Source organism: Rhinoraja longicauda, chromosome 22, assembly GCF_053455715.1.
Source record: "Rhinoraja longicauda isolate Sanriku21f chromosome 22, sRhiLon1.1, whole genome shotgun sequence".
Lineage (NCBI taxonomy): Eukaryota > Metazoa > Chordata > Chondrichthyes > Rajiformes > Arhynchobatidae > Rhinoraja > Rhinoraja longicauda.
In genome coordinates, this window is record NC_135974.1 from 21402058 (window position 1) to 21427752 (window position 25695).

Consider the following 25695-nt stretch of genomic DNA (forward strand, 5'->3'; position numbering starts at 1 on the left):
AAAAATTGTAAATTATCCCCAGTGTGTGGGATAGTGTTAGTGTACGGGGTGATCGCTGGTTGGTCTGGGCACAGTGGGCCGAAGGGCCTGTTTCCTGGCTGTATCTCTAAAGTCTAACGTCGGGACTCCTTGGTCTGCATTGTATTTTTATGCAGACTGTTCTGTCCCCATCCGTTATTGCATAAAGGATTGTGTATTGACATTATTGAGTATAATGGTATTATATTCATGCTCATTTTCTAGAAAATAAATGGTTGCATTATGTAGGAATATAAACTGTTTCAAATGAATTCATGACTACAATCGTGCTAAATGGGACAGACTCAGAACAAATCTAGCAGCTCAGAGCCTAGCAGCATGAACTGATCTGAACTTTCTGCCATAGCAGAAATGTGCACCGTCACAATCTGTCGTCTCAAGTCCTGCACACTCTTCACTTTAACATTAATATCAAGTCAGAATATAGAAACGTATGGAAGTTGGGAGGTCATGTTGCAGTTGTATAAAATGTTGGTGAGGCCATATTTAGAGTATTGTGTTCAGTTCTGGGCATCATGTTATAGGAAGGATGTTGTCAAGCTGGAAAGGATCCAGGGGAGATTTACAAGGATGTTGCTAGGGCTAGAGGGTCTGAGATATAGGGAGAGGTTGAGTAGGCTGGGACTATTCCTTGGAGTGCAGGTGGATGAGGGGTGCTTATTGAGCTGTATAAAATCATGAGAGGAATAGAGCAGGTAGATGCACAGAATCTCTTGCCCAGAGTAGGTGGACCGAGGACCAGAGGTCATAGGTTTAAGGTGAAAAGGCAAAGATTTAATAGGAATCTGAGGGGTAACCTTTTTACACAAAGGGTGGTGGGTGTATGGAACAAGCTGCCAGAGAACGTAGTTGAGTCAGGGACTATCCCAACATTTACGAAACAGTTAGACAGGTACATGTATAGGACAGGTTTGGAGGGACATGGACCAAACGCAGGTAGGTGGGACTAGTGTAGCTGTGACATGTTGGCTGGTGTAGGCAAGTTGAACTGAAGGGCCCATTTCCACACTGTATCACTCTATGACTCTCTGAGTCTATGACTCAGGGGATCAATCCTGTCTCAATAAGAAATGCAATATAACATGATAAGAGAAACATCAGGCCTACCTAGAAAAGAGGTTCAAATAAATAAGTACAAAAGACAGTTTGAAACTACACCAATAAAATTTCATCTCAGATAATTTCCATGGGAAGAAATTAAAAGCATTACATTTCATCCAAAATGCACAGTGCTCAAACTATATGTGACTTAAACATGTCCCTTACTATGTGTCATTCATTTGAAATGGCCATCATATTCATAAATGTAATATATCTTAAAATCTCAATCTGCACATTTAAATTAGTTTGCAATTACTGTTTGCAGATGCTATTCCTTGTAGTTTGTTTCTACTGATGTCAATGTTAATGCACAGATTTTATAGTTTGTTTTTCACCATGTTGATTGCAATTCAGATGTGGAGACTGCAGATCCTGACAACTGGGTCTGTGGAAACACCAAACTATTCAGAAAGATGGAGCCAGAGTTTCAGCTTTCTGTCAGTTGATTCATGTCATGTGGACATTTGCAGGTGGAAAATTATGCACTGCCTTCAGCAGAATTGAATTGTTCTGTATGGCATTGTTATAACGTCGTGTCAGAAGTTTCAAAATCTTTTCAGCAAATCGGTATTTGCACATGAAATGAATACATTTCACTTCCTTCCGTACATAGTAATTGAAACTCATGAATCTCATATATCAATCTCTGCTGCTGCGGACGTATATTTGCATAACATCACTGGACTAATACAGTATAGTATGATGATGAAATGGGTTTGAATGACAATGTGGAATAGTAAAGGCAATTTATTTGTTATGTTTTGTGACAACTATAAGAGGAAAATCTGGCGTTAATTAAAAAGACCTTCTGGAGCTGCTGGGATGTTTATAGTCTTCCACCCTGGAGATGCTGGTGGCTGGGATACCAGTGGGAGTTGCCATCAACAATACTTGTTGCACACAGTTACAATGTGGATTTTCTTGCTTTTATGGAGATTGTTCTGAAGTGCATGCAAGCTGTAATTAGAAGGTAACAGCCAGATTTATTTTTATACCAGATACATAAAAGAACTGAATATGGTACTCATTATGGAATTCAACTATTTCCTACTGCTTCTAGTGACATGAAAACAAATAAAATAAAATGGGACATTGCTTCTACTCCAAGTGAAAACTCCTGTCGCACTTTCAAGCACAATAATCATAAAACAACTAATTGCACTTTATATTCTTGGTGTCATAGATGATTTGGTTATGAAAAAAAAGACTAAAATTTGGAAAACCAAGTGTTCAGATTCTGAGTAATGACAAATAAAACATAATAGAAAATCAGGAACTTGCAGGGAGTTGGATTAAGGTAGCGATTCTCCTTCAAGTCTTCTTGAAAGGAAAATCACTCAAGATGCACATTTGTATCTTCTGGTATGGATGCTAGTTCTACAATTTCAGTCATCCACGTCTGGCCTGGGGCATTTCTGGGCCACACGTGCAAAGACAGCCCTTCATTGTACTTGTGACGTCTGTCCTATTGTTGCTGAAATCAGCATTGGTTCAGCTGGATATTTATTTGGCTGTCTGTCCTCAAGATCCTCATCTATCAGCCATCCTATTTCCATCCATCAGTCTTCCAGCCCAAGTGATTGCTCCTACACTCTTAAATTACCTCCCTGACTGGCAATGCCACCAACATGTATCCTCAGACTGCTGATCCCACCTTCCAGACCACTTTGTTTCTAGACTCCTACCTTCATCATTGTCTCTTATCTACTGATCCTATGTCCATCAGTCCTCTCCTGATTCCCAATCTGCTCCGTGACTCTAAATGTAGAATCACAGAAACAGGCCCTTTCTGCCCATCTCATCTATGGCGACCATAATTACCATCTGTGCTATTCCATTTGCTTGCATTAGGCATATATCCCTCTAAATTGCTTACCCAAGTTTGGACTTCTTGTCCAAACACCTTTTAAATGTTGTAATTGTCCCTGCTTCCATTCTGTTCTCTGGCAGTTCATTGCAGATACACACTAAGTAAAAAACCTATCCTTCAGATCTCCATGTACATTCCATGATACACAACCACTAACTCTGGTCCTGATCATTTTACTTAACAATTGGCCGGAATCCCCCCTAACAAACTAAACCATGCTCCTCATCCAAGCTTCCTTGTCCCATGATTGTCCAGACCTGTCGCTGACTCTGGATTTGATGACTTCCGTTGAACACGTAATGGATGTGAGAAACTTGAAGCACCAACCTTAGGCCTTGTTCATTGCTAACTTTCCCATCAGCACCCCTGTGAAGAAAAAAATCCTTGTGGATGTTCTGCTGCAGGATCTCAATGTGAAAAGTCTTTTATTCCTTTCTCTCCACAGATGCTGCCTGACCCACTGAGTTCCTCCAGCAGCTTGTTTTTTACTCCATATTCCGGCATCTGTAGTCTCCTGGTAGAAACTGTCTGAATTCTGGTCATCAAGACCTTTTTATGCAGGATCTCCTGACAAGATGCTACCACATAGTGGCACCAGAACATATCTTGCCCAGAGAAATATTAAACAAAAACACTGACAGCCACCTAAACCACATCCCTGGCTCACCTGGATACTGGTACTGCCAGAAATTCTTATAAATGTTTAGAAACAGTTAAGTAAAATCAATTAATGCAAAATATGTCGAGACAGTATACCCTCATTATAACGTGACAACACTCGTGCTAACCAGACCGTGCAATGGGTAAAGAAGGGCTCGCTAGTGCACCTTGCGAGCTGGTGGTAGTGTCAGAAGTCGGATCTGGAAAGGCCATGCAAGCAGAATGGAGTTGGCCGGACTGTCTGCTATAACCAAAATCCATTATAAAGGGGTCTGTTGAAACAAGGGTTTACTGTAACCTATGCTTACCTCAATAACTGTTTGAAAAGTTGGTTACTTATCAACACCTGTCATCCATTTGGTCTTCCACATTCAGATGCTTCCATATACCCACCACCCTCCGAGTGAAAAAGTTGTTACTTAGATTCCTATTAAATATGTGCCCTCTCATTTTAAACCTATGTTTCCCGGCTTTTCAGTTGTAAATCGTACTGAGAAATGGTTCAAATATGGCTTGCACATTTTGTTTCTGGTTTATAGAGTGCTTTGCCACAAGAATTGGTTGAAGCAATTAACATTTTTTATAAAAGAAAACTGGATAAATATACAAAGCAGAGAAGGAAAAGGCATAAATCTACTTGATGAGAATTGGCAATGGTTTGATTTGATTTTTTTTAGCAGTCAGTATAACACAATTGTCTGAATTGCTATCTCCACAACATGGTTCCATTAAAATTAATGACATGCCAAACAAAAAAATATTTCTCTTTGAAAAGGAAGAGCTGGCAGTGTCATTGTACCTTTTCTCATGTGCTCCTGGACATTAAAACCATTGTATTGCAAAGACAAAAGTGCTTGACATCAAATTGAAAGAACCATGTTTGACCTGTAACATTTATAAAATAACAAAAAGGAGTAAGCAGTCTGATGACTAATCCATCTTACTTTCGTAAAGCTCAACATCACATCAACTTTAACCAAATTCCCTGAGCTGCCTTAAATGTTAAGCCAAAGTCTAACCCTCTGAGATCATCCTTTAAAAGTCAATACTATAAATGTATTGATACCATTATAGGATTCCTTCCTCACCATGTAGCCAAAAATACTGACATATCACAGCCTCCCTTGTATTTAATGCTCTCATTGTTAATGCATTCGGTTTAACCATGACCACATTCGTCAAATTTGAGTTTAATATTTATATGTATTCCTTTGAATTCTGACTGGAAAGTATCTTCAGGCTATTTTCTCTTTTGCATTAAGGTTGCTAGCTCCTCCAGCTGTTTCTCACAGTGAATCGTCTATTTCTGTTACTACGTTATTTACCCTTTGCTGCACCAATGTCCAAAAGCCTTTTCATAATCTCTTGATGCGATTATATTGTGTAGGAGGCAGACCCATGTCTTGTACTTCTGAAGATACATTCTGGAGATTTGTGTTCTTAATTGCTGTAGTCATTACACCGATGGATTGAGCAGTCTACCAGTCCAGAAAAGTGCTCACTTGTGTGGGATCTCTGGTAGAATAAAATCAGTAACCTTAGGCAGCCATGATTTATTATTTATATGTTATTATTTGTTATGTTTGCCCAGTCTTATAAATTTCCAGCAAATTAAAATTGCAGATGCTGAAAATCTGAAATAAAACAAAAACTGCTAAAAAAGAGAAGTAACTTCAGCGGGAAAAAGAAATAGTTAACATTTCAAGTCTGAACGGTTCATTTTATTTCTGCTGCTTGGCTTGCTGAGTGCTTCCAACATTTGTTATTTTCACTTATGAATTTCAATATGTTGCTTCTCAGCACTGCTTTCAAATCAAATCACATTGCCTGGTTTGTACTGCCCCCAATTCTCTCCCAGATTTCTCTCCCTTACTACAATTAATCTGAAGAAAGATCCCAACCAGTGTGTGGTCGATCCATGTTTTCAAGAGATGCTGCCTGACCCACTTAGTACACGCAACACTTTATGCCATTTTTTGTAAAACAGCATCTACAGTTCCTTGTGTCTACAAGTAGTATTGTTCCTTCTGGAGTCCCTTGTGTCATTCAAGGTTGATGAGTATTAATTTTATCCATTATCAAACAATGGCAGGATCAAACCTCACCCTTGGCTCACTGAGCTGGAAGATTTAGAAGTTTTATCTTTGCAGAGAAAGTGAAGAATAGAGCAGCAAAAATTTGGTAAAATAACAAAAACTTTTCTATGAGATTTAATTTAGTTTAGTTTAGGGACAGTGCAGAAACAGACCCTTCAGCCCATCAAATCTGTGACAAACAACGATCCCTGCACACTAACTCTATCCTACACATACTAGAGACAATTTACAAGTTTACCAAAGCCAATTAATCTACAAACCTGTACGTATTTGGAGTGTGGGAGAAAACTCAAACAGGTCACAAGGAGAACGTACAAACTACGTACAGACAGCACCCGTGATCAGAATTGAACCCGGGTGTCTGGCGCTGTAGAACAGCAACTCTACCGCAGCGCCACCGTGCCACTATGTCAAGGTCACTGAACATGGAGCCAATAATAATATGTAAAAGTGTGTTCAAATCTCTGATTGATAGAACACTAACTCTTGTGTTATAGTATTTATTTTTAAGTCTAGTATTGTCTAAAGCTCCACGCCTGAGGTGTTAATGATACAGAATTAATTTATACCCAGCATTTTCCCTTTCTTGATACATGCATGAGGTTCCAAATCAAAAACGATGCATTTCAGAAATGAAGTTGCAGTGAAATGAGATTTCGTCTTATTCAACAGCCCCTCATGGTCAGGGATAATTTGTCCTCACTCTGTTTCTGAAGATGCCTGTGTGTGAATTATTTTGTTGCTAGTTTTCCATGGCAATGACAGTAAAGACTAAACATGCGGTCTTTACAATGACAAGGAGCTCCAAGATGATTGGAGTGTATTGCACAACTCTCACAATGCGTACTCATACGTTAAGCATTTAAACGTTACTGTCCACAGACCTGGGCACAAACGCATGAACTCGTCCACACCCTCTCCCTGAGCACCTTCTCCCTCCTCCCCAACCCTGATCTTTTCCATGCATCAATCTTCCTCCCTCCTCTAAGTGTCTCCCACTTTCTTTCCCTTCCAGGGTGTTCCCTGCCCCTCAGCTCTCTCCCCATTCACCCATACCTTTCCCTTGTAACCTTATCCTTTCACACTTTTGCCAACCCCAGCCTCTCCCACTCTCCAGCTTCTTCAGAAGGAAGTTGTCCCTAACTACTGCCACCCACAATGTTCAGGGCTGCCGTTCCATTTCAGCAAGTACATTGCATGAAGCCTGTGGTTTAGCCCAGACTGCCTAACCCTCTTCCAGAAAAGTTTGGGAGAAACTTCAAAGCATTTACACTCAAGCATTTTCAGAACTGGAGTGGGAACAGGTTATCCTCAATCCTGAGGGGCTTGCCTCGTTCTGCCTGATGTTGGCAGATTACGATCTGTGCTGTGCAGTGGCAATGATTGGAGGTGGATTAATGCTGAAGGAGTGGCAGAATCTTGCCCGATTGCCACCACTATAGTATATGCAAAGTTTCACCTGTGATTTCAGCTGGACAATTAGTTAAGTAGACTGAAATTTTGTTGTAAGCCAGACTCTGTAAATTCCCCAGCTAGGGAATTTTTAGCACAGATTTTGACTTTTTTTTGTGCACCTCCTAATCAAAACCAGACATTGCACCATTTGTTTGGAAATCTCGATGGATACTGAATTTTTTCTAGACTTTGTAAGATTTATATGTCTCCCCGTACATGATTCACCTTTCTATCAGGTGGCTCGTGTCTCAACTTTAATGTTGTGACTGCTTTGGGAATTTGTGGTTATGTTTGTGCAGATCACAGTTTGCCACTCCCTTTTATAAGACTTATAATACACATTCTTTCAATGGTCAACATTATGATTTCATTCCTAGGAGATCTGACGGCAATGATTCTAAAAATCTAAATTTAAATGTCAAGAATCTACTGTGACAAATATATTGAATATATTTAAATTAACATTGGTATTGCTTTGAACCTTGCAGAGTTGTATACAGTTTGTACCTATAACAGTACAGGCTAATTTTTTAATCTGTTCATTTACTGTAATCTGGGTGTTGCTACAAAGACCAGCATTTATTGCCCCATCTTTAATTACCTTTGAGAAAGTGATAGTGAACCATCTTCTTGAACCACTGCTATCATTCTGGTGATGGAATTCCCACAATGCTATTGGGGTTCAAGTTCCAGGAATTAGACACAGAGCCAATTACAGAAAGTTGATGTATGTCCAATTCAGGATGGAGATGGATAGCATTGTGAACCTCGTCTACCTGCCTGAAGCATGCTGACTCCAAGTATAAACAATGGAAGAAGCTCAACACCTCCTGAACCGCTCATTTGCTTGCCCAGTCAAACATCTACTGCCCATTTAGAAGGTCCTACGTTGGTCTCATCATCCGTATGAGCCGGAGTGGAATCATGTCATCTTCAAACGGTGACTGGCAAGATATATATTATATATAGTGTAGTGGCCTGGCGGAGGCCAGAGAAAAGGCAAGACGCCAGGCAGTTTTAAGTAAGGTTCTTTATTAGGCTGTGAGCTCCTGCCCACAGCGTAGTCCACCTAGGGATGAGCCACGCCACCCCATGGGCTGGCTTTTAACCCCTTACGCCTGTCCGTCACGTAACGAGGGGGCTGACCCAAGGAGTGGCCTGATCCGCCACAGGACCCCCCCCCCAAGAACCGGAGGTACAAAACGGACAGGAGGGCGCACGAGGCGACCAGCCCGGGTGCGCACCATGACCGGCGCAGGGACCGGCGACTGACCGACAGGTGGAGGGGTCGTAGCATACACTGGCGGGGGTAACGTGGACGGGGGGCGACCGCGTGGGCGGGGCTGCGCAACCGGCACCGGCCGATCAATGTCCACATGTGCCGGCTTCAGCCGTGCGACCGAAACAGTCTCGCTGCGACCCCCCATGTCCAGAACGAATGTGGCCGAGCCGTGTTGCAGGACCCGGAAGGGGCCCTCGTACGGCGGCTGGAGAGGTAATCGGTGTGCGTCCCTGCGCAGGAACACAAACTGGCAGTCCTCCAGAGCGGCAGGGACGTGTGGCTGGAAGGTCCCATGACGTGACGTGGGCACAGGTGCCAGCCTGCCCACCGTCTGCCGAAGGTAGGCCTGCTTAAATAGAAAACAGGGCGGGTGGTCGCCCATAAGGGCGAGCATGTCCTCCAGAAGGGACGACGGCCGTCGGTCCCCGAGCCCCCCCTTGCTCATAATTCGAGTTGCCCTCTCGGCGTCGCTGAGGCCGAACCTCCTGATAAGGAGTTCTTTGAGGCCCGCATATTTGTTAGCCGCGGGGGGGTCGTTTAGGTAGGGCTTTATTCGCCTTGCTGTCTCCTGGTCCAGGGCGCCGACGACATAAAAATACTTTGTTAAGTCAACGGTTACCCCTCGCACAGCAAACTGTGCCTCTGCCTGCTGGAACCAGACCTCAGGCTCTTCGGTCCACAGGGTCGGGAGTTTGAGGGAGACGGCATCGAGGTCGGCAGGACGGGGTTGCGCATTATTGCGCGACATCACGACGCGTGATGTATGTCGAGGTCACCAATGTAGTGGCCTGGCGGAGGCCAGAGAAAAGGCAAGACGCCAGGCAGTTTTAAGTAAGGTTCTTTATTAGGCTGTGAGCTCCTGCCCACAGCATAGTCCACCTAGGGATGAGCCACGCCTCCCCATGGGCTGGCTTTTAACCCCTTACGCCTGTCCGTCACGTAACGAGGGGGCTGACCCAAGGAGTGGCCTGATCCGCCACAATAGATTATATATATGATAGAAAGAGAAAAAGTGCTATGTAACTGGATGATAGAAATAGTCCAGTTTAATTCAAATAACATATTGATTTGTAGGAGCATAACATAATTTTATGTGAAATTTAATTATTGAAAGAAGTGAATTTGATCACAATTATCCTCTGTATGTCAGAAGGTGCTATAACATTTTGAAGTGAATGTCAGCTCACTGTGTGTCTGCAATTGAATATTATTGTGCAAGGATTTGATTCAGATAGCAAGGACTGCTACCCCCGTCAAGTAAACATAAACTAGATACAACTTTCATGAAAGCAAGATGAAGATTCGTCACACTGAAGGACATCCAAGGCAGTCCCAAATATGCACAATGGAATTACCAGTTTTCAAAACAGTTTCCAATTAATCTATAGTTGCTTCTTATTATTCTAAAAGAGAAGTGAGCAGGGGACTAGATTGTTTAAATGTCATCCTCCATTTTGTAAATGTAATCTGACACAAGAAACTGATGAAGTTAACTCCTTTGTTAATATTATACTGCAGCAGTCTTTATCAAATTAACAAAAGCTTTTAAATGGAAAATGATCTTAAATTCATCCTTTTTTAATTTGCTGTAGTTCCACCTGATCCACTTTCTTCCCATATTGTTCAATCTCTTCTCTCTTCAGAAATATAACACCTTGAGCATTACTTTGGCTGGCCCCACAGCAGAAGCGTCCATGTCGCGGGGCTGGAAACTGGAAGTGTCCTGAGCTAATTCTGCTATCACCATCATTTATTGTATCTATGTGATGGCTCCCACTGATCGTCGCTGGAAGCTTGCGTCCTTTTTAGGACGGACGATGACAGTGATGTACATCAATTTGAAACATAGATGATGGACATGAAAGAAGAAGTAGATTACTTTGGCATAATGGGTAACAGTTTTCTATGCGATGTGAGATCCAGCTTCTTTCTAAATGTAATAATGATCCAGATTTTTAATGCAATCCGAAAAGAGTATAAGCATTTGTGGATATAGAACTTATTTTATCTGCTAAAGGCATCTGAAAAAGTTATATTTTCAGTGAAGATCAAGGAAATGTAGTTTTGGCATTTATCTTGGCTCATTCAATTATGATTGTTTTGAATGATCTGCTAATCCCTATCACAGGGCTAAAGATATTAGGAATATTCAGAAAAAAATGGATATAATAGTTGAGTAATGATGACAGTGGAATTGGACTGGGAAGAATAGCTTTTAAACATTTTATTCTCTTACCTATCTCTGAATAGAATGTTTACCTACGGCCATCAGAGATGTCCAGGGTGACACGATTTGCTTGAAAATAAAAAGCTGTGTTTTAAAACTAAGTACTTGAATCAGTTATTTCCCTAATTCAGCAAGAAATGTCGGTTAGATTAATTTTATACTGATTCCACTCTATTAATAGTTAAGAGGTGTAATTGTATCTGGCATCATACTATTAATTAGATACTTAAATTATCTTAATTTACAAAATGGGGAAGATAATTTTATACAACTGTATTAGCAATGTGTTAGTATTCCTAGTGCTTATTTCTGAATATATGTTTTATCAGTCACTGAAATCTGTGCTGGAGTCATACTGTTTTCATGGTTGACTATCTAGCTGTCCATAATGTTATTTAGTGTCCTTAATTTAGAATTTGTCAGAACAGATGTAACACCCATCTGAGTTTCATGATAGACTTGAGCAGCAAGCACTACATGCAAAGCACACAGGGATCTGCATTTACTTGATTTTAGTTTCAACAGTGATGTAACATTTGAAACATGGATGATGGACACGAAACAAGAAGTTTCAATGTCAGAATAGGGTTTCTCACTCTTACCCTTCCAACCTTCTTATGCTCAAGCTAAAGCAACGATGAGTTAAAGACATTCTCCCTTGAACTGAGGGATCACACATGTACACACACCGATACACACACTGCTCAGGACAGAAGAGATCAGAGTTCCAGATACACATACACAAAGACAGCCAGGATCACACAGGAAACACACACAAATACATATTTACTGCTCAAGACGGTAAGTTTAGATATGCCCACTGCTTGCTATGCAGACATTAAAAGCTACGGAAGGGCAGAGATCAAACTCACATTGTCTGGGAATGCAATGAGCAGGCATGAATGGTTGTCAGTGAAATTCAAATACACACACGCACACACCTGTGGGGGATCTGATACATACGGACACTGGGCACAGGGATAAAGTAAGAACATTGCTGTTGGATTTCAAGGATTCCAACACAATAGCGTTTTGTTGAATGTTGTTGAATAATAGCGTTTTGTTGAATAATGTTGAATTTTATCATAGATGCATTTACTGGAAGTTCAGAGAATTTAATGTTTTCATATTAACATTAAATGGTTTTATTGTTAACTGCTACCAGTACTAGTCCTTGATAAACCTACACAAAAATCTGCTTGATGATCCAATAACTGATCCAAGATGGCATGCCTTCTGCTGTACATTTGCTGTCCCTGGAGAGTACTTCTTTCACCACTTGTGCTCCAGGATATTTGACACTTTAAAATCCAAAGTTCCAGCTGGGGGGCATCTAACATTGTATCATTTTTGTATTTAAAAAAAATAGTCTTCTGTTATATTTTTTGAACAAGTAAAGATTTAAATCCACCTTTTGTAATTTGAGACTGAATCCTTCATGGCAGGTGGATTCTCCTTTCTGCCACGGATGTGGAAAGGATTTGTAGTGAAAGATATTGAATGTAATAATGCCTCGTAATTCAATTATAGAACCAAACGGACATTGCTGCTGCTGAAAAAAAATAATCTTTCCTCCTTGTCATCAGCTTTATTATTCTGTCAACCTCTCTATTCTTCATAAACAAGGAGAGGAGGAGAAGGATTGTATATTGCAGCCTGGCCATTCCTTTGTTAGAAATGGTCTGGTCCCTAAAGGAATTGCATTGGTACAGTCTCTCCCCAGTCAATCCCTTCAGAATTTAAAACATTTCATTGATATCACTGGACGCTCTTGTAAACGCCAATGAATATAGAATTCTGGTACAACAGTACTATGTTCTTGATAGCGTGGAGACCAGATTTTAAACTAGCCCTGTAGTGTAAACTATATTCTAGCACTTAAATGGCAATTCCAATATTCTCTGAATTCAGCATTGTGTGACCTCTCTGTACCTCTGTGTGTATTTTGAGTTCTGAAGTGATTTAACAAGCCAATGAAAAACAAGTTAAACAAATAGACCAGTTAGATGGTGCATAGCAACTGGGCAGTGGTGAATTTGCAAATGAACCAGATACTGTTGCATACTAAAGATTTTTTCAAGGTGGTGTGGATTACATGCAAATTCACCACTGCCCAGTTGCTTTACACCATCTACCCTGACAGTTTTACCACTACTCTGGTATAGTTTTTGTAGTCCCTTGCTGATGGTCTGCAGGACGCACCCAACATAACTGCAACTTGGAAATGTTGCAACTCAGAGAAGAGTCCAAACTATTATGAATTTCCAGAACATCGATTGAAAAGCACTGGAAACAGAAATAATTTTTACATGGAATTCAATTAATTTCAATGCTCACTCATCAAAGTCTCAGATAAACTCAGGTATAAAAGTTTTTTTCTATCTTTCTAAATATGTGGTAGCTATCAAAATGTAATAGCTGTCAAAATGGAGCATAAGTTACCTATATTATTTTCAAATAAGAGATCATACTTATTTCAATATCATTTAAAATACAGAAAGCTTTGGCAAGGATAATCAATTTAATTTTGTTTCATGCACTATTAATATGGAGAAACTGCCTGGAGTAATGGCCAAAATCTAGGTGTGGTAGGTCAAAGATAATGAAAATTCTTTCATCTAAGGCTATAAGCCTGATAATTGATTCCAAACATCCAACTGTTGGAGAATAATAATCTTTTAACATGCATGCCAAGCTGTACTAATTATTGCAAAGCCCTGGTGTTTGCCTGATTGAAGCTCAATCTTATTTTAAAGCTCTTTTTGTTTATTGCAGCAAAATATCATTGTTTTGCATGAAAAGTTCTGAAGAAGCATTATCTCTTTGTAACATTAACCAAGTTGAAATTGGGCAATATTTCAAGGACTAGCAATTAATGAGCCTAGCTTCAAATCCACTTTGGAGTTTGCGTGTTAACTGTTTGCTAAATGGCTGCATATGCTTGGTTTTTAATCTTCTGCATGGCAAAAAAGACTGCTATATTTTTCACTGATTATCTCTTCGCTTGGTTTGAATAATAATTTAGTACTCTTACCACTGCTTAGCTGAGTGGAATACCCATGCTTTCATAGTTAATTTTACACTAATTTGACAGAGCTGCACAAAATGGAAGCCAACTAGTTTGAAGATCAGACACAAAGTGCTGCAGTAACTTCTCCAGTCTGAAAAAGGGTCCTGACCCAAAAGTAGTCTGAAGAAGGGTCCTGACCTGAAACATCACCCATCCTTTTTCTCTAGAGATGCTACTTGACCTGCTGAGTTAATCCAGCACTTTGTGTCTATCTTCAGTATATACCAGCATCTGCAGTTCCTTTCAACATAGTTTGAAGGTCATTTGACTCAAGCCTCACTGGCAAATGTAGGGATATAATTTGCAATACCATTTCATTGCAGCACTAAGGAAATTATTCACTTGTTCATATTGATTTTCAGTTGGGATGTGAAACTAATATCTCTTCTGATTGCATTGCAAATATAAAAGATATTATTCTCTCGAAGAGCAAATTCATTTTATCATTCAATCTTCAGCCACCACACACCAGAAGTAAAAGATGTGGTTAACAAGTTCATTTTCTGTTTATGGACTGATGTGAAAATTTGCTGTAATTTTTCTCTATATGGTGACAATAATCCATGGATATCATTCATTTTGTGAAATTTATAAACATGAATAAGATTGGTTATTTCATACACGGAATGTATGGACCAGCAAAACACCAGCTTCAAAAACATCTGGATTGTGTGGTTTCTGAGCTGTCAGATTCAAAGATGCTGGACTCAAAGTAAAATCCAACACCCTTTAACTGGAAATTCATCACTTAACCCTTGAATGCATGCTGCGGTTTTACGTTATTCCTCTGTTTACGTTGTTATATCAAAGTGTGTGCTCCTGAAGGGTAAGGGTTGCAGTTAAATGTCCAGACATGTTAGTTAAGGAGTAATTTTCTGGTTCCTTTGGGTGGATCTCAAAAAGGAGTTAGACCTCAGAATTATAGGTTTGCCTGTTCCTTTTGGGTGGGTCTGTGCCTGATGTAATATTATGATGAAGCATCTTCATTTGTTAAACAAAGGACTGTAGGTTAATGTAATCAGTAAATAGATTTGGGCTCATAACCTGATGGTCAATACTTTACACGCATTTACATTTAAGGTAGCAGGCAACTTGACTGCTTCTTTCCTATAAGTAATAATTGTGGTATGGAAACTACAGACTACTTAGAAGCCAGCAGAATATGTTCCAAAAATATAATATAATTAAATGGTTTTATAATGTTGTTGCATTTTTAACAGACACTTCCTTCTTGTTAGTTGCCTTAGACAATACCAATCAGTGACGCCTCACTTGCTCTGACTTAATGCTTAGCCCTACGTGACCATTATTCGGGAAGTAAACCTAGTGGATATATACAGAAATAGTTGTTATTCTTTAAAGGCTTATTAGGCGTCCACAAATGGAAATATTTATTATGAGCCCGTGTCTTCATTTGTGCATAACAACAGGGTGGTAACAGAATGAAGATGGTGAGGAAAATTGAAATTTAAATCCTGGAGGAACTGTTCAATGGATCTCAGCCTGTCCAGAAACTGGTGGTACACCTGGGGACATATAATGGCCTGGTTCACGTGGGAGGCTTATGACCCCTTACAACTTTCTACTTTATACACATTGGATTTTGCTCCTGCCAACCAAAATATGTTGCTAAAAGTTAAAGAGCTTCCACTTGGAAAGCCTACTAAAATTAGAGGAGGCCAGAAGCAAGTGTGGCAATTTGTTTACGCAGTGATTAATGAGACATTAGTAATTCCAGAATTCAATACAATACAATACAATACAATACAATATATCTTTATTGTCATTGTACCCAGGGGTACAACGAGATTGGGAATGCGCCTCCCATACGATGCAATAATTTAAGTAATTAACAGCAACCCAACGAAACGAAACAATTGTAACAGTTTTTAGACAGGGTAAAGTGCAAGTTGATCTATGCGTTGTGGCCATCCGGCTCAGCAGGACCGGTTCATAGCAGCTATGGCCCTGGGGATGAAGCTGTTCCTGAGTCTGGAGGTGCGGGCGTAGAAGGCCTTGTATCGTCTGCCCGATGGAAGGAGTTCGAACAGACTGTTGCAGGGGTGTGAAGAGTCTTTGTGGATGCTGGTGGCTTTTCTGAGGCATCGTGTGTTGTAGATGCCCTCCAAGTCTGGTAGCTGTGTTCCGATGGCCCTCTGAGCTCTATGGACTACCCGCTGTAGAGCTTTCCTTTCTGCCTCCGTGCAGCTGAGGTACCACACAGGGATGCCATGCGTTAGGATGCTCTCTATGGTGCAGCGGTAGAAGGTCGTCAGCAGTTGTTGGGGTAGACCAGACTTTTTCAGTGTTCTTAAGTAGAACAGTCTTTGTTGTGCCTTCTTGACCAGCGCAGCAGTGTTATTGGACCATGTTAGGTCCTCCGAAATGTGAGTGCCCAGAAACTTGAAGCTGGACACTCTCTCCACACTGTCCCCGTTGATAGAGATCGGGGCATATTCCCCGTTATGTGACCTACGGAAGTTGATGATCAGCTCCTTGGTCTTGGTGGTATTTAGGGACAGGTTGTTATCCGAGCACCAGTCCGCCAGGTTCTGCACCTCCGCTCTATAGTTTGTTTCATCCCCGTTGGTGATAAGCCCGATCACCGTTGTGTCGTCTGCAAACTTGACAATGGTGTTGGTGTCGAATGCAGGAACACAGTCGTGTGTGAAGAGGGAGTAGAGCATGGGGCTCAGAACACAGCCGGTACTCAGGGTGATAGTGGAGGACAGGTGCAGGCCCATTCTCACTGCCTGCGGTCGTTCCAGCAGGAAGTCCAGGATCCAGTCACATAATGACGAGCTGAGGCCTAGCTGGTGGAGTTTGGTGATGAGCTTGGTGGGGATGACCGTGTTGAAGGCGGAGCTATAGTCTATGAATAGCATCCTCACGTACGTGCCCTGTCTCTCTAGGTGAGTCAGGACAGTGTGAAGAGCCAGAGAGATGGCGTCCTCTGTGGATCTATTTGTCCTGTATGCAAATTGATGTGGGTCCAGTGAGTCAGGGTTGCTGGATTTGATGTGTGAGAGGACCAGCCTCTCAAAGCACTTCATGACTATCGGCGTTAGGGCAACCGGGCGGTAGTCGTTCAGGTTGGAGATCTTTGCTTTTTTCGGCACCGGAACTATGATAGCCGACTTCAGGCACTTGGGGACCGTAGCTAGAGATAATGACAGGTTAAAGATCCTGGTGAATACCTCAGCCAGCTGTTCAGCACAGTCCTTCAGTACCCTTCCTTGAACTCCATCCGGTCCTGCAGCCTTGCGTGGGTTGACCCTTTGCAGAGTGCGTTGTACCTCCTGTGTGTTCAGTTGCAAGACCTGTCCCACCGCCTCGGCTGGGGTTCTTTCACTCAAGGTGGTTTTGCCAGTTTCAAAGTGGGCAAAGAAGGTGTTAAGCTCGTTGGTCAGTGCCATATCGCTGTGGGGGCAGGCAGGGCTGCTCTTGTAGCCAGTGATGTCCCTGACACCCTGCCACATGCTTCTGGTGTCCGTGGTGTTGAAGTGGTCTTCCACCCGTTGCCTGTGGGTGTCTTTGGCCCTTTTAATACCTTTGTTCAGGTTTGACCTGGCAACACTGTATGCTGAAGTGTCACCAGATTTAAAGGCATTGTTGCGTGCCCTCAGCAGGTTCTGTACCTCCTTGTTCATCCAGGGTTTCCGGTTTGGGAACATCTTTATCTCCTTGTCCTCCGTGACATTCTCCACACAGCAGTTGATGTAGGAGAGTACAGTGGATGCGTATTCCTCCAAGTCTACCTCTGAACCGTAGGTGGCCTGATGTGCAAACAGGTCCCAGTCGGTGCGATCAAAGCAGTCCTGGAGTTGTAGGGTGGCATCCTCGGGCCATCTTTTGACCGTCTTTATTGTGGGTTTGGTCTTGCGGATGAGGGGTTTGTATGCGGGCAGTAGAAACAGTGAGAGGTGATCGGATTGTCCCGGGGTGGGCAGGGGAGAGCTCTGTAGGCGTCCTTTACATTGGTGTACACCTTGTCCAGTGTGTTTGAGCCCCTGGTAGGGCACTGCACATGCTGATGGAATTTGTGGAGCGAGGCTCGTAGGTCGACCTGATTGAAGTCCCCTGCAACAATGAAGGCACCGTTGGGGTGGGCATCCTGCTGCTTACTGATGGTCGAGTGTAGCTGTGCTAGTGCTAGGTTAGCATTAGCCTGTGGGGGAATGTATACGGCCATGATGATGACCACCGTAAACTCCCGCGGCAGATAGAATGGCCTACATTTGAGCAGTAAGTACTCCAGGTCTGGGGAGCAGTAGCTCTCTATTGCGGAGTGGTTGGTGCAACAGTCATTGTTAATGTAGATGCAGAGCCCACCGCCCTTGCTCTTACCGGAGTCCTTTGTTCTATCAGCACGATGTAGTGAGCGGTTTGTTAGCTCCACAGCCCCGTCGGGGACCAGCGCGTTGGGTTGGCCATTTTTTGTCTTCCTCAAGGTTAGAGATTGCTTTTACTCTCATTTCTTAATTTTTCCTTCGTCTTCTGGTCAAGCACCCATCTTTGTGTAATACTTCAGAGTTGTTTATGCAGAATGTACATTTCATAATACTATATTTTACTGTGATCATTTGTTATTACCAGAAATCTCTGTGATGCCCTTCGAATCTTTGAATCTACAGTATAGGTAGAGGTTGACTATCAGCTTAAAAACAGAACTCCATTGACAATTTCTTGCATTTTGATTGCACAATCAACATTTTGAATAAGATGCATGTATTACATATGTATTTGTGTTTGAATCTTGGTTGTACCTAATGCAACAAAGGTGGGTGGTATTGACACAAAAGTGCAGATAGTGAGTATGGTTGTCAAAAATTGCAGCAGGATCTTGATCAGTTGGGCAGGTGGGCTGAGGAATTGTTCATGGAATTTATGACAGAGAAATGTGAGGTGTTCCATTTTGGGAGCACTAACATGCACAGGACCCACACAGTGAATGGTAGGGCTCTGGGGAGTGTTATAGAGCAGAGGAATCTAGGAATACAGGTACATAGTTTGTTGAAAGTGGCATCACTGGTAGATCGGGTAAATTAAAAAAAATCTAATTTATTTCAGGAGTTTTACAACAGGATGCCCATATGTCTTATGGTATAAAGTGAGGGATGACCTCAGGATAGTGTGCTACTACTGGATCAACTTCGACTTCAAATTGGAAAGTTTCACAGTTCTCAGGATTATGTTAAGGCGAAGAGCTGACATTAAGTTCTTTAGGTCTCGCCAAGAGAGTACTCCTCTCTCAGGGCTCAGATACTGAAACTCAAGATCGATGGATAGGACAGATTTGGAAGGATATGGACCAAGCACAGGCAGCTGGACTAGTGTAGCTGGGACATGTTGGTCGGTGTGGGCAAGTTGGGCCGAAGGACCTGTTTTCACACTGTATCGCTCTATGACTCTAAGATCTAATTTAGGTTTTAACTCATGAGAGCTAATTTCAATTCAGGTTACCAAAACTGCAAAATAGAGTGTGAGATTTAAGGTCATAAGGTCATAAGGAATAGGAATAGAATTTGGCCATTTGGCCCATTAAGTCTACTCCGCCATTCAATCATGGCTGATCTATCTCTCTCTCCTAACCCCATTCTCCTGCCTTCTCCCCATAACCTCTCACTCCTGTACTAACCAATAATCTATCTCTGCCTAAAAAATACCACTGACTTGGCCTCCACAGCCTTCGGTAGCAAAGAATTCCACAGATTCATCACCCTCTGACTAAAGAAATGTCTTCTCATCTCCTTCCTAAAAGAACATCTTTTAATTCCGAAAATATGCTGTACCTCAGGCAAATTGTTAATGGAAATCATATTTTCTGCAGTAAATATTTACCATAGTACCCTTGCATTGTGCATTCTTCAAATCCATGACCAACATGTCAACTATATTTAGTGCAAGATGAAAAATATAACTGTACAAAATACAACAATATCAAAATCAATAGCACGAGACTAAAGTTAACATCTACTAAAACTGAAATTTCAAGTTTCTTACTTAAGTTTTAGCAATAACTAACCAGGTAATAATTAACATTTTGTTTTAAAAGAAGTAATAGGCAAAAACAAAGTAAAAGAAAGCAACCTTTTGTTAAAATTATTTCATAGGTTTTGCATATTGCTTACCTGATGAGGCAACTTACAATGTCTTTGCTTTTCAGCCAGTATATTGTATTATCTGTGATTCTGATTGTGCAGTTACTTTGTCTTGGGTCATGCCAGCTGCCCTTCTCTCTGTTGCTGAGTTTGCTGTGGGAAGAGCTGTGGTGTTGAGATCTTTTCCCACATCTACCTGAACTCAAGTTCTGATAAATGAGTCCCACATTCGACAGTCACAGAATGCTTCGAGGAGCATTCATACATCAGTATTTGAAGCATTCCACAAACATCTTGCAGCAAAGTTTTGAAATTCTTTAATAGCGAGTGACTAAATTAGTAGGTTTAGGCATAGCCTGTCATCATCTATAGTTATTAGGTCTGCCATTTCATGGTTTGTATGATTGCAAGATCCGTGTCTTTCCCGTCTGCCTCCTTCACCTTCATGCACTTTTTCTTGAAATAACACAAATTATTTTCATAAAGTTTTCTTTCAAAATTGATGTTAATGTGTGCCGTCGGTAAGGAACAAAATGCACATAGGAAGTGAACAGGTCCTTAATAATTTACAAGATGCTGCCAGGGTCACAAACATTTCTTAGTCATCAAGATAACCCCATGATCACTCTGGTGGACTTGTATCAAAATCAAGAAAGCTGCAAAAAACACTGCAACCAACTAACAAACTCATACAAAAGAAAAGGAAAAGATAGATCAAAACAAAATGGAGAATATGCGTTACAATATTCTGATGTAGATTTGGAGATGGGTGGGGGGTAACCTGGTGGGAGCTGAATAAGGATGGGTGAGTTCGGTGGATATGGAAGAGAAATGGTTTGGATGTGCAAAATAAGGTGTAGTCTATTAGAGTTCCCGGAACTGAATAGACTGAGCTTGTTGAAATGAATTACGACTCCTCAATTGCATTTATGATCATTCTGAAAGCACCAGCATGTCTGAAAATGTGCAGGGAGTTGTTAATTTTGTTACACTTCCTCCAGTTCTAACAGGTTTAGGTTATTGCCAGTGCTGTAGTGTTTATAGATGCCAAGAGAATTATAGTTATGAGGAGAGACTGACTAGGTTGATGTAATTAAAGAGACCAAAACAAACTGGAAATGAAGGATTTATACCCCCTTGTTAGAGAGATACAGAGCCAGCTTATGAGCCAGAGCCATAATTAATGTAAAATTAATTTACATTAATTTTAGTAAATTGGTAAAATTATTTGAAATGTTGTCACCAAAGTTCTGGAACTTACTGTCTGATAAGATGGTGGAAACAGAAACTCTTATCAGACTTAAAAGCTACCTAGATGAGCACTCAGGAAACCATAATTTGCACTAGGAACTGGAAAATACGTGCAACTTTAAAAAAAAACAATTTTTGTCTGACATTGGTTCTATAGGCTAAACAATCTCCTTTTGTGCTGCAATTTTCTATGATTCTTTTGAACATAGAGCATAGAAAAGTACAGCACAAGAACAGGCCCTTTGTCCCACCATGTCTATGCCCAATATAATGCCAAGACCATTACTTATCTACCTGCAATGGAACATGCACTTCATCCAGGCAGTTACATGCCTTCGTGACCACTCAAACTTCAACTCAAATGTCTACTTGGGCAGCAGTTTCCCCATGTTCACCGGATCCTTAAAAAGCAACGCGTAATTTCTCTAGAAGTTAAACAGACCAATATTGGGGTATATAGTTGACACTCTTTCAAAAAAGTAAAACTTACATTTCTGCTTTAATTTCGCATTGACTTGTTTGTTCCATTCTGGAGATTAGTGACCCTGTAATTTTATTCTTTGAAATACTAGAATAAAAGTAGACTCTTCAGCGTAACAAGTAATTAAGTTTTCAATCTACCTCCTTTGCTTCCGTAATAATCGGTATTCTTTCCTAAAAACACTAGACCCTATCATGAAATTTGCTGTTGACCAAGTTGACTTTTTTTTGAAGGGGTGAGTTCTGAATTTTCACAAGGGTGCTGGGTGAGCAATCTATGCAAAGGTTTCATCTTCCAGACTTCAAAGGGGTATATATTTTCTAACTTCATTAAAAGTTCTGTTTAAAATTGTGGAGATTTTGACAGAGTAAATCAGGAAAAAATGTTTCCGCCAGCAGAATGATGGGTAAACCTATAATATCAGGTTTCAAACAATTGGCATGTAAATCAATGGAGAAATAAGTAGAATTTCCTTTTGTAAGAGAGTTGCTCGAATCAGAACTTAAATGCATGAAAGGATGGAGTAAACATATTCAATAATAATTTTCTAAAGGTATTTAATACATGTACAGGGAATACAAGTGTCACTGGTAAAGGGGACAGTTACTGATGATTCTTAATGACTCAAGTCCTGCCATCTCAAACCTTTCAATTAGTGTATGAAGATATTATGCATAAGATAAAGATAAAGAGTTGCAGAATTTTGAAATAATGCCATGACGAAGTGGCAATGTTGAAAGTCAGTAAGCTTTGTATCTTGGAGGATACACACAGTGGTCTCCTCACGGGAACTGCTACAATAGACAATAGACAATAAGTGCAGGAGTAGGCCATTCGGCCCTTCGAGCCAGCACCGCCATTCAATGTGATCATGGCTGATTATTCACAATCAGTACCCTGTTCCTGCCGTCTCCCCATACCCCCTATCTTTAAGGGCTCTATCTAGCTCTCTCTTGAAAGCATCCAGAGAATTGGCCTCCACTGCCTTCTGAGGCAGAGAATTCCACAGACTTACAACTCTCTGACTGAAAAAGGTTTTCCTCATTTCTGTTCTAAATGGCCTACCTCTTATTCTTAAACTGTGGCCCCTGGTTCTGGACTCCCCCAACATTGGGAACATGTTTCCTGCCTCTAACGTGTGCAATCCCTTAATAATCTTATATGTTTCATCAAGATCCCCTCTCATCCTTCTAAATTCCAGCGTAGACAAGCCTAGTCTACACTTTGCCTTATAGGCAATAGAGATTAAATGTTTGGATAGTGCTGCTGAAGAACATTTTATTGCATCTTGCAGATAGTATACACCCCAGCCATAAAGCTCTGGAAGAAAATGTGAATGTATTTGGGGTGGAATGGATGGGGCTCTTTCAAAGGGCAAAAAAGTCCAAATGGCTTATTTCTGGGTGGCATGGTGATATGATTCTAAGATTTAAAAGCATGATTATCCTACTCATACTCTCTCTCCCTCTGTACCAGCAATGAGCTGCGCAAGACAATCCTTATAACCTAGTGCTTTATAATGCCAATTATTCTAATTAAAAAACAACCATGAAATCAACAGGTTCACTGATTTTACATCAGATCTAATCGAGAGTTGATGTTTTGGTTTGAGGCCCTTCATCTAGACAGAAAGAGTAGATGGAAGATAACCTGTATAAAGAATGGGGGGGGGGGGGCACAGGGGGTCAGGGAAGGAGCGATGGGTGGGGTTAAGTGAGGAGGGGTTTAGTGGCAGATGGAGTCAGGTGCGGGAGGAAAATAGGAGATGGCGTCAGAAGCCGCGAGTGGATTAGTAGAGACAACAAAGGGTAGTTTTTAGTACATGCGGGTTTCAAACCATCATTCTCAAGAGCCTGGTAACTTCAGTTCCTGACAAGCTGCAACTTGCTCTGCTGGCTTTGTATAACCAGAGGACCCTCTTTGTTCTTAACTGGAGTAATTACAGAAACTCCTGTCTGGATTCTTATCTTTATAAATCATTTTAACTCTTTCGAAACACCTGTTGCTGCCTCTTCTGTTTACACTTTGCTCTGAGATGTGGGTGACACTAACAAAGCTGCATAAGCTTGCTTATTTCTGTTACCCAGAAAGTGGAAGGTTTCACCAAGAGCCACTTGGCTATTATCAATATTGACAAAGATCCTGAAATTCAATATTGTGCAGATGCGTGTTACAGACTGTGTGACCATTATCTAACCCAATGCACAGTAGGAGGATGTTCAAGGCTCAGTCCTTGGACTCCAAACAAACATTGAAATATTGCAATTGGTGAAAATCTGGAAATAAAAACTGAACAAGCTGAAGATAGTTAGCAAGGCAGGCGGCACCTGTAGAAAACATCAGCATGACAAAGGTTAGTTCAGTTTAGTTTAGTATAGTTTTTAGTTTAGTTTAGTTTATTATTGCCACATGCACTGAGGTACAGTGAAAAGTCTGTTTGCATGCAATCCAGTCAAAGATAAGACTATATACATGATTATAATCAACAGTATACTTTAGCTGATGTTTTTCCATATATATTTATGCATTTTTATCATTTTGATTTTGTTTAGTTGCCTGACCAATAGCAGTTTCCACTTATTCAAGTAGTGGATCCATCACATTTGGGTTTGAAGAAATATTCTTATTATTCTGAATGGCTATTGTACCCTTTTTATCTCCGGTAGCTCCCTGGTTTCACGTTTTAAAATTGTTTGAGTATACTGTATAACCTCATAGAAACAAACATTCGAACAATTGTGCGTATGGTCTCAGAAGAAAGATTAATCCCTCCTTCCATCTTATCTTTATTTTTCCCTGAGGGAATGATGATCAGTGATATTCACTTGAGTGATTGAGTAAAGAGACATTGATAGAAGTTAGGAAGCTGCACCTTTTTGTCATTCAGAGTAACTGCAAAATGTGCTTTGGCTCTCCTTTCAGTGAACCGGGCACAGTGATCCCTCCCACCTGCAGCATTTTGTTCCTGGTCCCAGCCACACAGGCAGAATAGATGATGAGTTGTGGAGGCACACCAGACTGGAGGGCTTCCGCTGGACAGAATGAGCGCTAGCAATTTAAGTAATAATGAGAGGAAGAAGTGATCTTTAACAGTAAGTACAGTAACCTTGTAAATGTTTGGATTTTGTACGAAACCTTTTTTGCAGACGTACAGTTGATCTTTGTTGATGTATTTCAGTGTGTTTGTGCCAACCATTCTCAATCTTAACTGCAGAGGAATATTAATTAGTGCATATGTTCTTGCATCCTTCATAGACTTAATTGTAAATTCTACTGGCATGATGAAGAGGTTCATTTGCCCAGGCACTGTTCTACTCATCCAGAAGCTAAATTAAATAATATGGCTATTTTTACATTGTTAAACTACAGATGCTTTTAAAGCTGGCTTCTCATCTCTCAACTATAGTGATGCATCCAAAGTTGGAGTAACTTGTACTTGATTTCTTTGTGTGAACTTAGTGTAACTGCAGCCCTTACTATAACTGTCTACACCCTCATTTTTAAAGTTCACGCACTATTCTATCTGTCATGAACAGTCATTGCTAATAGAGTTCCACGACCAGTCTTTCATTTGAGATAAATGAAATGGAAGCATGAATCATATTTCATTCATGCTCAAAAGAACATAAGCGTCAATCTAGTTCTGCCTACCTATTCAGTTGGTTATATGACCAGGCAGCATACCTCAGAGTTCATTGTTCAGGCAGGTACAAAATGAAACAGGCTCTGGTCCACACAGTGTGTATTTGAATGATTATCCAAATGATTGTTTACCCTGTCTAATATTTCCCTGGTGCAAATACAACAAATAAATAGCTAACTATTGTTCTTGTTAACTTTCATTTGACTTCTAACTTAGCTTTGTGAGCTCAGTTATTCATAGGTTCATGAGTTATGGGAGCAGAATTCGGCCATTCAGCCCATCATTTCTACTCTGCCATTCAATCATGGCTGATCTTCCTTTCCCACTCATCCCCATTCTCCTGCCTTCTCTCCATAACCCCGGACACCCTTACTAATCAAGAGTCTGTCAATCTGCACCTTAAAAAATACCCAATGATT

General features: G+C 40.9%; 1 protein-coding gene across 1 annotated transcript in view; it reads right to left on the reverse strand.

Annotated features, from left to right (window-relative positions):
* The window catches only part of LOC144604487 (bactericidal permeability-increasing protein-like), a 71897-nt gene that overhangs the window by 38471 nt on the left and 7731 nt on the right, over positions 1-25695 (reverse strand). The window lies entirely within an intron of this gene.